The 13694-nt window shown below is 34.2% G+C and overlaps 1 pseudogene across 1 annotated transcript in view; it reads right to left on the reverse strand.

Moving 5' to 3' along the window:
- LOC105546227 overlaps window positions 1-12664 on the reverse strand; it is a 56463-nt pseudogene extending 43799 nt beyond the window's left edge. The window contains exon 1 of the transcript XR_001007057.1: window positions 12641-12664. The product of XR_001007057.1 is annotated as a 40S ribosomal protein S15 pseudogene (transcript). The remainder of the gene's footprint in view (window positions 1-12640) is intronic.
- Window positions 12665-13694: the final 1030 nt, after the last annotated feature.

Raw genomic sequence — 13694 nt, forward strand, 5'->3', positions numbered from 1 at the left:
CTTTGTAGGGACATGGATGCAGCTGGAAACCATCATTCTGAGCAAACTATTGCAAGGACAGAAAAGCAGATTCTGCATGTTCTCACTCATAGGTGGGAATTGAACAATGAGAACACTTGGACACAAGGCAGGGAACATCACACACCGGGGCCTGTTGTGGGGTGGGGGGAGGGATAGCATTAGGAGATATACCTAATGTAAATGATGAGTTAATGAGTGCAGCACACCAAAATGGCCCATGTATACATATGTAACCTGCACGTTGTGCACATGTACCCTAGAACATAAGGTGTAATTTAAAAAAAAATTTTTTTGCAATGTACTCATCTGACAAAGGACTAATATCCAGAACCTACAAAGAACTCAAACACATTTGCAAGAAAAAATCAACCACATCAAAAAGCGGGCAAAGGATATGAACAGACACTTCTTAAAAGAAGACATTTGTGCAGCCAACAGACACTTGAAAAAATTCTCATCATCAGTGGCCATCAGAGAAATGCAAATCAAAACCACAATGAGATACCATCTCACACCAGTTAGAATGGTGATCATTAAAAAGTCAGGAAACAACAGGTGCTGGAGAGGATGTGGAGAAATAGGAACACTTTTACACTGTTGTTGGGACTGTAAACTAGTTCACCCATTGTGGAAGCCAGTGTGGCGATTCCTCAAGGATCTAGAACTAGAAATACATTTGACCCAGTCATCCCATTACTGGGTATATACTCAGGAGTGTAAATCATGCTGCTATAAAGACACATGTACACGTATGTTTATTGTGGCACTATTCACAATAGCAAAGACTTGGAACCAACCCAAATGTCCATCAATGATGGATTAGATTAAGAAAATGTGGCACATATACACCGTGGAATATTATGCAGCCATAAAAAAGGATGAGTTCATGTCCTTTGTAGGGACATGGATGCAGCTGGAAACCATCATTCTGAGCCAACTATTGCAAGGACAGAAAAGCAGATGCTGCATGTTCTCACTCATAGGTGGGAATTGAACAATGAGAACACTTGGACACAAGGCAGGGAACATCACACACCGGGGCCTGTCCTGGGGTGAGGGAGGGGGGAGGGATAGCATTAGGAGATATACCTAATGTAAATGATGAGTTAATGGGTGCAGCGTACCAACATGGCACATGTATACATATGTAACCTGCACATTGTGCACATGTACCCTAGAACTTAAAGTATAATTAAAAAAAAACAGAAACCAAAAAAGAACTATATATTAATAATTAATTACAAATTAAAGATCACTGTGTGATCTTCTGACACACTCTTTAAACCTTGGCTGGATGTGATTGCCAAGGAAAAGAGCAATTTTTGATTGAAAAATGCTCCTTTTGTGAAGCCTTTGAATAAAGTGGTAAATACCACTAACTGATGCTTTTTACCTAGAAACATCTGTATTGTGAATCTATTTCAATAGACAGATTAACAGGATGAAATGTAAACATGTCTTTATTTCAGTTACGAAGACCCCTTTGTTCTTCTAGAACCAGAAGTTTATGTCAACTACTGTCAGCTACTGAAAGTCAATATTTATTTGTCTAGTCCATGGTCAGCAAGAAAAGAAAAATTAACAGCTAAAAGAATTCAAACTCTAAAATGGGAGTTTTGGGAAGTAGAAGCTATTCAAATCAAGAGTAAATTAAAACAAATTAGGTATTTGTCCTAATGCTCTCCCTCCCCTTTCCCCAGTGCATGTGGGGCTTAAAACCTAGATGACAGGTTGATAGGTGCAGCAAACCATGAGGGCACACATATAACTATGTAACAAACCTGCATGGTCAGCACATGTATCCCAGAACTTAAAGTTTTTAAAAAATAGATTTTTAAATGACTGTAGGAACATTAAACCAAGGGTTGTAGAAATATATTTTGTCTGAAATACTGTACGGTGACTTACAAGAACTGGTAGAAACATGTAAATCCAAATACAACTCTCATAATGAAGATTACAACATGCAACATCTTTTAATCCTTCCTGATAAATTCTAAATCTAAAAGCCTCAGAATTATTAACCAAAACAATACATAAACTAGTTGATCACTGAGGAATTTAAGTTATTAGATGTTTTTCATCCTGTAATTGATTTCTCTCAGTAAGTAACTTTGTTCTGAAAAAAATAAGAATATGAATTTAATATTAATGTGAAGGAAACTATTACAAATTTCAACTGTAGTTAATTCTGCTTTATAGTTCAAAAGGATCTCTGAACATTATTGACTGAATTTCTCAAGATTGTTATTCTTAAGAAAGACTTAAAAACTCAAAATTTTCCCATCTTAATCTTGAAAGTGAAATATCAATAATGTAGTGGACAGATTGCATCTGAATACAGATTCTGGATTCAGTGCCGTGAAGAATGTTGCCTCAAGAGGATCAATGGAGGCATAATAAAAACCGAAATAGGCTAGGCATAGTGGTTCACACCTGTAATCCCAGCAGTTTAGGAGGCCAAGGCCAGAGGACTGCTTGAGCCCAGAAGTTCATGACCAGCCTGGGAAACATATTGAGACCCCCGCCTCTCTACAAAAACAAAAATAAAAATAAATGAGCCAAGCGTGGTCCACGTGCCTGTAGTCCCAACAACACAGGAAGGTGGGAGGATCAACTGAACCCAGGAGGTGAGGCTGCAGTGAACCATGATTTCACGACTATACTCCCACCTGGGTGACAGAATGAGAACCTGTCCCTGGGGTGGGGGGCGGCGGGTGGGGGGTGGGAATAGAAGAAGCGCTGTAAGGTTTGTTTGATTTCCCCTAAATCAGAGGTTATCCCAAGCCACTCTTGAACTCTCCCTAGGTTCTTTTTCACAGTAGCTTTTTAGGAGTATATACTGATTTTAAGTGACTGCAGATTCAAGGACACTGGTAAGATTAATTTGGTATTAGAAGCCTCTTCCTTTATAGGAGATACTACCTAGAAGACACCAGTAATACGGACAGCCCAATTCAAACTTAAAGTCCAGATAAAATGGGTACAAATATTTATGTAAATTGGGACGTAGAGCAAGGTTAATTCATCTGAAAGTTTCTTTCCTTTAACTCATGTAATCCTACTCTAACAAACCTTTTCTTGCAGCTTTTTGTCTGTTTCTTTTTTTATTTCTTTACTGATGTTCTTTGTCATCCAAGACCCTAGATACGTTCCAAACTCCAATGCTTGATTGATTTCTCATCTCTACACCAAAGCAATAAATGTAAAAAGAGGAAAATGGATACATTCTCAACAAAATATAAATGTTAAATATAGATCCAACAATAGAAATTTTGAGCATACCAATAATTATAGAAGATGTTAACATTTTACCATTGAAAAAGGTAGACGATCAGATACAGATAGAACTTTAAGAAGCATAAAATTCTTATACAGTATCTCCCCCAGTTCTTATATCCGAAACCAAAAGGTGCTTTTCAAAAATTGATTTGGTAGAAAAACCTGACTTCCTAAGTCTAATTCAAACACTTTTCTGTAGAAATATTAATATGATTACAAAGTAAGCCAGATCCAGCATCTAAAAGCACAATGTTTAAATTATTAACAAAACAAATACAGAATATAACTTTAATCATTTGCTACCAATCAGATTTAGTCTAGAAATGCAAGAATGGTTTAATAGTAGAAAGTCTGTCAACATGAGTCACTTAAAAGGAGAAAAATATTAATAGATGCAGACAAAATGTTTGACATAATTCCATTTGCTATAACTGATTTTTAAAGTCTATAGTTAAGAAAGAATTTGAAGAAACATTTCTATGTACATTAGTTAGTATTTACCAAAAGCCAAAACAAGCAGCAAGTCAAAGAAATGTTAAAAGCCTTTCTATTATCTTTAGTAATAAGACAGGGATGCGCTAGGCGTGGTGGCTCACGCCTGTAATCCCAGCACTTTGGGAGGCTGAGGTGGGCAGATCACAAGGTCAGGAGATGGAGACCATCCTGGCTAACACGATGAAACCCCGTCTCTACTAAAAACATACAAAAATTTAACCAGGCGTGGTGGTGGGGGCCTGTAGCCCCAGCTACTCGGGAGGCTGAGGCAGGAGAATGGCGTGAACCCAGGAGGCGGAGCTTCCAGTGTGCCCAGATCGCGCCACTGCACTCCACCCTGGGGGACAGAGCAAGACTCCATCTTAAAAAAAAAAAAAAATACATATAAAACCTGAATGAATGGAGAGACATGATATGCTCTTAGATGGAAAGACTGTTGTATCATAATAATACAGATCCTTCTTGAATTAATAGATATAACATATGTTTATGTATTTATATATGTTACATATGTTTATGTATTAACATCAAAACCGAGGCAGGGCAGGATTTTTTGTTACTTTGCTTTTTGAAACACAATTAAATTGCACAAAAGTTAAAATGGAAGAAAAATGTGTAAGATTTGCCAAGAAAACCTTGTGAAAGAATAATAAGAGGGGTAGTTAGTATTTTATAAAACCATATTCTAACCAGTAGTGAAAAAATAGATTATCCAGTCAATGGATACCTGACTATCCATGAAAAAAAAATCAAGTCCTAGATATTTACCCAAGAGAATGAAAACATATCTATACAAAGCTTTGTATGTAAATGTTTATAACAATGTATTATTTTCATAATTGCCAGAAACTGGAAACAGCTCAAGTGTCCTTCAACTGAAAATGATTAAGCAGATTGTAGTACATCCGTACAATGGAATACTACTATTCAGCAATTCAAATGAACAAATTACTGATATACACACAACAATATGGATCAGTCTCAAAAGAATTATGCTAAGTGAAAGAAGCCAGACTCAAGAGGCAGCATACTATATTTTTCCATTTGTATGACTTCCTGGGAAAGGCAAAACTATAGAGGAGACATATCAGTTGTTGCCAGGGACTGGGAGTATAGGGAAGGTATTAACCACAAGGAATCATGAAGGAGCTTTTAGAAATGGTGAAAATATTATATATTGTTATTTTGATGAAAGTTATGACTGCATAAATTTGTTAAACTCAACATTTTACTGTATATAAATTATATATAAACTTAAGTTGAAAAAAAGGAATCCCTACCTCAAACCATAAACTGAAAAAATTTTAGGTAGACTAAAAATGTAGGCAGGAAGACCTAAAGGGAGAACCTGACTCAGGAATGAAAACAAATTTGTTGCTAGGACCTACATTTTCTGCAAACCAAGTCTCAGATAGGACTGAGCTTTAATCAATCCTTTTGCAACTTGCTCCAGTCTCACTTCCCCAAGGGGATGAATAATTATGAGGAATGTTTTATAAGGCCTAGGCAAGGCTTTAACAATCTACAAATGTAAGAAATAATTCATCTTCAATTTAAAGAAATATTCAAAACTATTCCACTTAGTGATGGATTCCTCAGAGTCTTAAATTTTATTTTCTGGTAATGAAACACAATTAAAATACAATTAATGAGTATATATTTTATATACATATATATAGGATATATATATAGAGAGAGAAGATATATATATATATAATTGGAAACTTGACCAAAAAAGTAAAGCCCAAAATAGAATATAAAAATTTTCCACTATTTTATCATTACTTTTTCTGTTTTTCAAGAGGCATAAAGAATGAAATTCTTCCCCTTTCCTTGGTCCAACTCCATCCCCCAGAGGTGCTGTCATCTGCAGTTTGATGCACATGCTATTGCAGACTTTACTTTTACTAGAAGAGATTTCTCTGCTTCTGTACACATAACTATGTTAGGGTTTTAAAAAATATTTATTTTATTTTCCAAAATATGATTATACTATACTTTTTTTCTGAAATTTGTTTTTTCACTTCCTAAGTATGATCTAGACATCTAAATATATATATATATATACACACACACACACATATATATATATATACACACACACACACATATATATATATATACACACACACACATATATATATACAAGAATAAAATTAGGATGAGTTTAGAAGAATTATAGCAGACTATTTGTGGACCTTGCAGTGAGAGGATTTCTTAACTAAGATAAAAGACACAACCGTAGATCTTCTGTATCTAAAAGATGCAAAAGCAAAATCATTTAAGCAATTCATTAGGTGGAAATATTAAAACACATAGGATATATTAATGAGAACAAGATAAACAAAATCTGCCGCCAAAAAAGAGGAAAAGGAAAAGTCGGCAAAACAAATAGATGACAAACATTAAAAAATATACAAATGTGCCAAAGGTCAAGAAAATACAAATTAAAATTACAGATAATATTTTTCTGGTCCTTAAGGAGAACATCACACACCTGGGCCTATTGTGGGGAGGGGAGAGGGGGGAGGGATAGCATTAGGAGATATACCTAATGTAAATGACGAGTTAATGGGTGCAGCACACCAACATGGCACATGTAATACATATGTAACAAACCTGCACATTGTGCACATGTACCCTAGAACTTAAAATATAATAATAATAAAACATTTTCTGGTCCTTATTGGCAAAATATATACGTATATTTTTATGTTAAATATATATATATGTTGAATATATATAAATATATATATGTTGAAAACTTTTAGATTAAACAGATATTTCTATAAACTTTGTGGTAGTTTGTGTTACTATAACAATTTAGCAAAGTCTATGGTTTATTTAAACATGTATACTTGAACTTCTGGAAATTTATTTAATAAGTTAATTAAATTGTTTGTATAATAAAACAATTATTGGAATTTTAAAATTATTACCTAGCAATTAATATTATTAATTTAATTAATTTACTTAGTAAAAAATTGTTAATTTTACATTCATTAAAGTTTTTAAATCCATATTGGGTAAAATGAAATTTTTAATAAAGTATAAATTCAGAGAAACATACCTAAAAAGATATTGTAGCATCGTTTGCATTAGCAACAAAGAAAACAAAAACAAATTAAATGTATATTATGATTATTATGTAACCACTAAAATGAATGAGACAGAACTATATACTTTCACTTAGAAGGATGTGTACATTACATAGTTAAATAAAAATGCAAATAGTTGAAAGTCATGCATATGTGATTTTATTTTTTAAATCAAGGGAAATCTTAACTGCGTATGTAGACATAAAGGATATTGTGGAGTCCTCCACTCAGATTCCCTCTTCAAGGCCATTCTGTAGTTGCTCAGATTATCAGCTAATGGTGGCTCTGCATTTTATACTTCTCTGGGAACTACTTCCAAAGATTGGCCAATAACTGATGTGGGGATACAAAATCCTAGCACCCTTCCCTGTCAAGTTTCTCTGTAAGTTTGACCAAGGCATCAGTTGCAACTTCATCCAAGATCAGCTTGTTCTCCTGTCCAGTGCTGCCTTCCTGCCTTCCTTCAGTGGATATCTTAGAGGTGTATTCCAAAGTGCTCACTGAAAAGACCCTGCTACATGCAACAGCCTGTCTCAGAGTCTGTTTTTTGAGGGCTCAACTGAAAACAACCCATGTGTCTGCACAGGTTAATAAATGCAGAGGAGAAAGCACCAAAAAAAGATACACAGGAAGTCATTTATAGTAGATAAATAAGGGTGAAGGACTGGTGCAGAAGGGCAACTGAGAATATTTTATTTATCCCTTTATTGTTTTAATTGTTAAACTTAGAGGTTATTTCTTTTGTAATTTAAGTCACTGAGAAACTGCTTTGTGAACCATAGTGAATTATTCTTTGTGACATATAAGGAAGAAACAACATTCCTAACCTTTAATTCATTTTATCTGCTTTAAAAAGAAACTTGTTCAAAGTTTCTTTTAAGTCACTCAGAAAAGTAAGTCATGAGCCTTCCCAAATGGACTTATTCTGAACTTTTAATTTTATACTGGCAGAGAATGTGGTCAATAAATTATTGCTGTTTGTGAAACATTTGCTTTCATGGTTCTAACGTATTTTAACTCACAGGGTTACTAGAATTTTTTTTCACATTATTTGACAACTGAAATTAAACAAATCCGTTCAACTACAGAGCTAAATAGAAGGTTTACTACATGTATCATTAACACTATCCATATAAGGTAACAGAAAATATGAGGTGGTGTGGATTTTAAAAATATGATAAAATGAGAATACTGTTAGATGCGTAAGAAAGTGTGACTTTAGGCCAGGCATATTCTTATTAAAAAAAAACTGACTCTTTTATTTTACTAAAGTAATTGGCATTATATGTTTTGAGTTGACATCTTTCAAATTATTTTATCAAATCAAAAATATATACCTTAGTTGAAATATATTTTAATTGTCATGTCATTTAAATGTAGTATATGACATAAAAGATTGCTCTGGAGTAAGTTGCTAAGCATTTTTACCATTAAGAATATTATATTAGAATGAAGAAACATAATTTATTTGGTTATATATTGTGGCCCTTAACACATTTGCAACGTTTTTGATACTTCAGTAGAAAACTCTTAGAAAAGTATAAAAACACATAACAATTGCTCAAAATATTTAAAGATTAGCACATTAGGATATTCACATATGTATAAAAATTTTAATGAGCACATGTTATTCATGATCACAACACTTAGATTATCTGTCATCACACCCAGCAACCTATAATCTTGTCATTGCCTTTTGTCTACTTTGCATTTATACAACTTCTTTCATTCAGACATATTCTAAGAATAAATACACAAAGAACTAGAAAGTTGTACAGCTTATAGCCGGGAAGAGATTGGAGATTCTTCATTTCCCCTTTAAAACATACAGACTGCTGTCCTCAGCAGTGTTGAATGCCAGTTGAGTTGCATACTTCTGACAGCATTGTCATTTCCAATCCTATTTATGCCAGTAATAGTTACTGCAATTCGATAACTTAAATATATAAATATATACAATTAAATCTATAAATATATAAAATAAATAAGTACAAGTATGTAAAGAAAGTTTCAGTTTCTAAAAACTTGAAATTATGAATGTGTAAATGAAGACAAATTGCTTTCTAGAAGAAGTAATCACTGTACATTGAGGTGTGCGTGAGACAACTATAGAACATTAGAACCAAGATTTGTAAGAACCTAGAATAACAATTTACTTATATTCTTTTACAAATGTTCTTGAGGATCAGTTGGATCCTCACAGAGCGCTGTGCCCAGCAATCAGTAAGTTCTCAATAAATGTAAGCTTATCTGTAAGGATATGTGGAGAACACTGTGAATCTGCATTCATTGCTCTCCAGCAATTTGCATTTTTTTCCATCAAAAATCCCAGTTGTTTTTTAAAAAATAAAGGACTACATATGAAAAGTGACTAAGTTAAATATAATTTTATTATTAGTATTGAGACTATGACATGTTGAACCTTCACACTTTAAAAACTAAGAACAGAAAATATAAAAATACTCTCTATGAAGCACATTCTAAATGTATGCCACATTTCTTTTCATAATTCATAATATGTGAAAAAAATTCTAAGGTATGCTCTCTGATTATGTGTATAGATTAATGGCATAATACAGCTGAAATTAGGAAGTAAAATCCAGTTTTATTATGACTCTCTTTAATGTAAACAAAATTTTGAGGATTACTGAAGTCACGAAACTGTTCCCTAAATCATTTTCTTGTTGAAAAATGATAGATTCAACGGGTACATGTACAGTTTGGTTACATTGCGTATTGATAAAGTCTGGACTTTTAGTGTACCCATCACCCAAATGATGAGCATTGTACCCAAGAGGTAATTTTTCATCTCTCTCTCCCTGCTTTTGGAGTCTCCAGTGTCTCTTATTTCTCTCTATGTGTTCATGTTTACCCATTGTTTAGCTCCCACTTATAAGTGAGAACATACAGTGTTTGGTTTTCTGTTTCTGAGTTATTTCCCTCAGCATAATGGCCTCCAGCTTGATCTATGCTGCTGAAAAAGGCATGATTGTATTCATTTTCATGGATGCATAGCATTCTGTGGTGTATATATTCCACATTTTCTGTATCCAGGCATCCATTGATGGACACTAAGGTTGATTCCATGTCTTTGCTAATGTGACTAGTGCTGCAATTAACATACAAGTGCGGGTGTCTTTTTGATATAATGATGTAAATAGATGATTTCATAATTTAAAATAAATGATTTATTTTCCTTTGCATAGATACACAATAATGGGATTGTTTGGTTGAATGGTGGTACTATTTTTAGTTTTTTGAGAACTCTCCATATGGTTTTTTATAAAGGTTGAACTAATTTACATTGTCACCAACAATGTACAAGCATTCCCTTTTCTCTGCATCCTCACTAACATCTGTTATTTTTTGACTTTTTAATAATAGCCATTCTGACCCATGTGAGATGGTATTTCATTGTGATTTTGATTTGCATTTTTCTGAACATTAATTATGTTGAACATTTTTCATGTTTGTTGGCTGCTGGTATGTTAAATCATTCTTTTTTACTTAAAACAAACATATTTTAAACCCATTTATGTCCACGTTTTTTTTTTCCTTTCAGAAACAGTAAGAGATGATAAGCCCTTAAGTTATACACTATGACTTTTAAAAAAAAAAAAATTTCAAAAAGGATAGGAAATACTGTAGGCACCCAGCGTATGCATATTTGAAATGGTACTCATTTATAAAATGTATGGTTCACTATAATCACCCCCTTTACAAAAAAAAAAAAAAAGAGTGTTGGCCAGGCATGGCGACTCATGCTTGTAGTCCCAGCACCTTGGGGCTGAGGCAGGAAGATCATTTGAGCCAAGGTGTTCCAGGCTTCAGGGAGCTGTGATTGTGCCACCCCGTTTCAGTGAGACACTGTCTCTAAACAAATACTCTTTATTAAAAACAATCATGGAATTTCCAATTCAATTTCAAATGTCAGTGAAATGTTGCCTCTTTCCAGATTGGCCAACAGTGTTTGCATGACTTCGGTAACAACTCTAAATACTTCCAGCCTTGTTTTTAGCTATGGCTGAAGAATAATTTTTATGCATATACATCAAAGGAAAAATTGAGTCCTATAAATTACCAGGAAGAGTCTTTTGGATTTTAAACTTACCGTTTCTACCATATATTACTTAAAATGATTTTAAATTTTTTAGTGAAAAAATGCCATTAAGTCTGTGCAGTTTGGCATCAAGGAAATGAACGTCATCTGTCTGTTTGGTAATGTAATTTCTTCTTATTAGTCTTTACTCAGTGTATGCTAAGGCAATTATTCTTGTTGATACCACCTGCTATATGCAATAGAAAAATCGTATATTCCTTATGTGGAACCAGATAATCCTAAATTTAGACCACCTGTATATTCTTAGGAATAAAGGATGTGAACTAGTACAACCGCTATGAAAAACAGTGTGGAGATTCCTTAAGGAACTAAAAGTAGATCTATCATTTGATCCACCAATCCCACTCCTGGATGTCTACCCAGAGGAAAAGGAATTATTAATGAAAAAGATACTTGCACACACACGTTTATAATGGCACAATTTGCAATTGCAAAAATATGGAACCAGCCCAAATGCCGATGCCAATTAATCAACGAGTGGATAAAGAAAATATGATATATATATGTATACACACACACACACACACACACACACACACGCGCACCATGGAATACTACTCAGCCATGAAAAGACGTGAAATAATGGCATTAGCAGCAACCTGGATGGAATTGAAGACCATTATTCTAAGTGAGGTAACTCAAGAATGGAAAACTAAACATGTATTCTCACTCATAAGTGGGAGCTAAGCTATGAGGATGCAAAGGCATAAGAATAATACATTGGACTTTGGAGACTCAGGGGAAAGGGTGGTAGAGGGGTGAGGGATAAAAGACTACAGATTGAGTACAGTGTACATTGCTCAGGTGATGGGTGCACCATAATCTCAGAAATCATCGCTGAAAAACTTATCCATGTAATCAAACACCACCTGTTCCCCCAAAACCTGTTGAAATGAAAAATTAAAATTAAAAAAAAAAAGGAATAAAGGTTCTGTAACCAGTTAGATCATTATTTAGTAAAATTTCCTGATTTCACTGATTCTAGCAATTAGCTTAACATAAAATATTATAAAAGAATAAATTTTCTTTAAAAAGAGTTGTTTGAAAAAAAGGAACCTTAATGTAGCTGACACGATTTTTTTCAGATTGTACAATGTTGATTAAATAATACAAATGTCAACAGATTTTTGTTTCTATTATTAAATCAAGCAGCTGCAAAAATATAGTATTTTTGTTTTCCTTATTCTCTAATCTCCAAGCATGATAGAAAGAAGAAAGATAGTTTAGCAATAAAAAATTATTTTCTCTAAGTAAACATCAAGATTATTTAACTCAATAGACTCATTTTCCTGGCCAAAATTAATAGTGATAACTGATAATAACCTTGAAGAATAGCATACAACCTTTCTTCTCTATGAGCTCTATTAAACTGGGAAAATACAAATTTATTCACATCCATCATTTCCGATTACATTATTTGAAAGCCTGGTTTATAGAAGGGAAAATTGTAGAAAAGAACTTCGCTTATTATTGCTTTGCAAACAGTATAGATAAATCTTTAAAAAAGTCGTTCTATAAGGCTTTGAAGCATAAAGATATTTCAAATTTTCAAAAAACTTTATTAAGAATTCTTTTCTCAAAATACCCATTTCATTTTAATATTGTACCCTATTGCAAACCATACCTGACAGTATCGAGTGTAGGCCATTACACAAATCCATAATGCTAAAAGGAATTGGACTATGGACTAATCTGTCTTTTTCAAGCAACTGACCTCTAGGGCACTGTGAACTTTTATCAGGGAAATCAGCTTTCTCTCTCTCTCTCTGTCTCTCTCTCTCTCTCTCTCTCTCTCTCTCTCTTTAGAGATGGGGTCTTTGTTGTCCAAGCTAGTCTCGAACTCCTGGCTTCAAGCGATCCTCCCCGTTCAGCCTCACAAAGTGTTGAGATTACAGGTATGAGCCACCACAGCCAGCTTTCTGAAATGAAAATATTCGACATCCAAAAAGACTAGTTTCCTGAAGGGATTAGAGGGGAAGTTCAGGGCGGATGGGAATAACACAAATATCAACATGGTCATGGCTGGAATGTGATGATGGAGTCAAGAATTTTTCATCCATGGTTTACTATGGGAAGAAGGTATAAAATCGCTATCTGTATGTTCTCCTCATTATCAGAACATTGGCAGCTTCACAGGTTGTGCTGTTCATATTGCCTCCTCTGATGTCACAGAAAGACTCACTATACCTTATCAAATCGGGTTTGGTAGCCAGGCTTTAGATACTGTCACCTCTGCCACTGTCACACTTTATAGTCAAATACTATCACCACTGCCACTATCACATCTTATAGTCAAAGAGACCTTCCTAATTTTAAAAGCACTATAGCTAGAGTAAACATATGACCCTGTTTGCCCCAGGTAGTCCTGGTTTATGGATATTGTACCGGTATAATTAACAGTATCTCCCTCCTGCAGTCTCAGACTTGTCCTGGTTTAGATGATGAAATTCAGTCACACTAACTTAACAAGCATTCATTCACATGGTCAATCTGTGAACCCCAAGGATCTACCAGAAAAATGACATGGATTTTATATAACAGATGAGAAAACTGAGGCCTTGAGAGAGTTACTGAACCTGAACTAGGACGTTTGGCTCATTTTTCATGACTTTTTCCTCTCAACATACTAAGTGTACAGAGCTGGGTCGAGAGTGCTTCAGGAACTACCACTCAGGCAG

The sequence above is a fragment of the Mandrillus leucophaeus genome, unplaced genomic scaffold (assembly GCF_000951045.1).
Source record: "Mandrillus leucophaeus isolate KB7577 unplaced genomic scaffold, Mleu.le_1.0 Scaffold35, whole genome shotgun sequence".
In the NCBI taxonomy this organism is placed as follows: Eukaryota; Metazoa; Chordata; class Mammalia; order Primates; family Cercopithecidae; genus Mandrillus; species Mandrillus leucophaeus.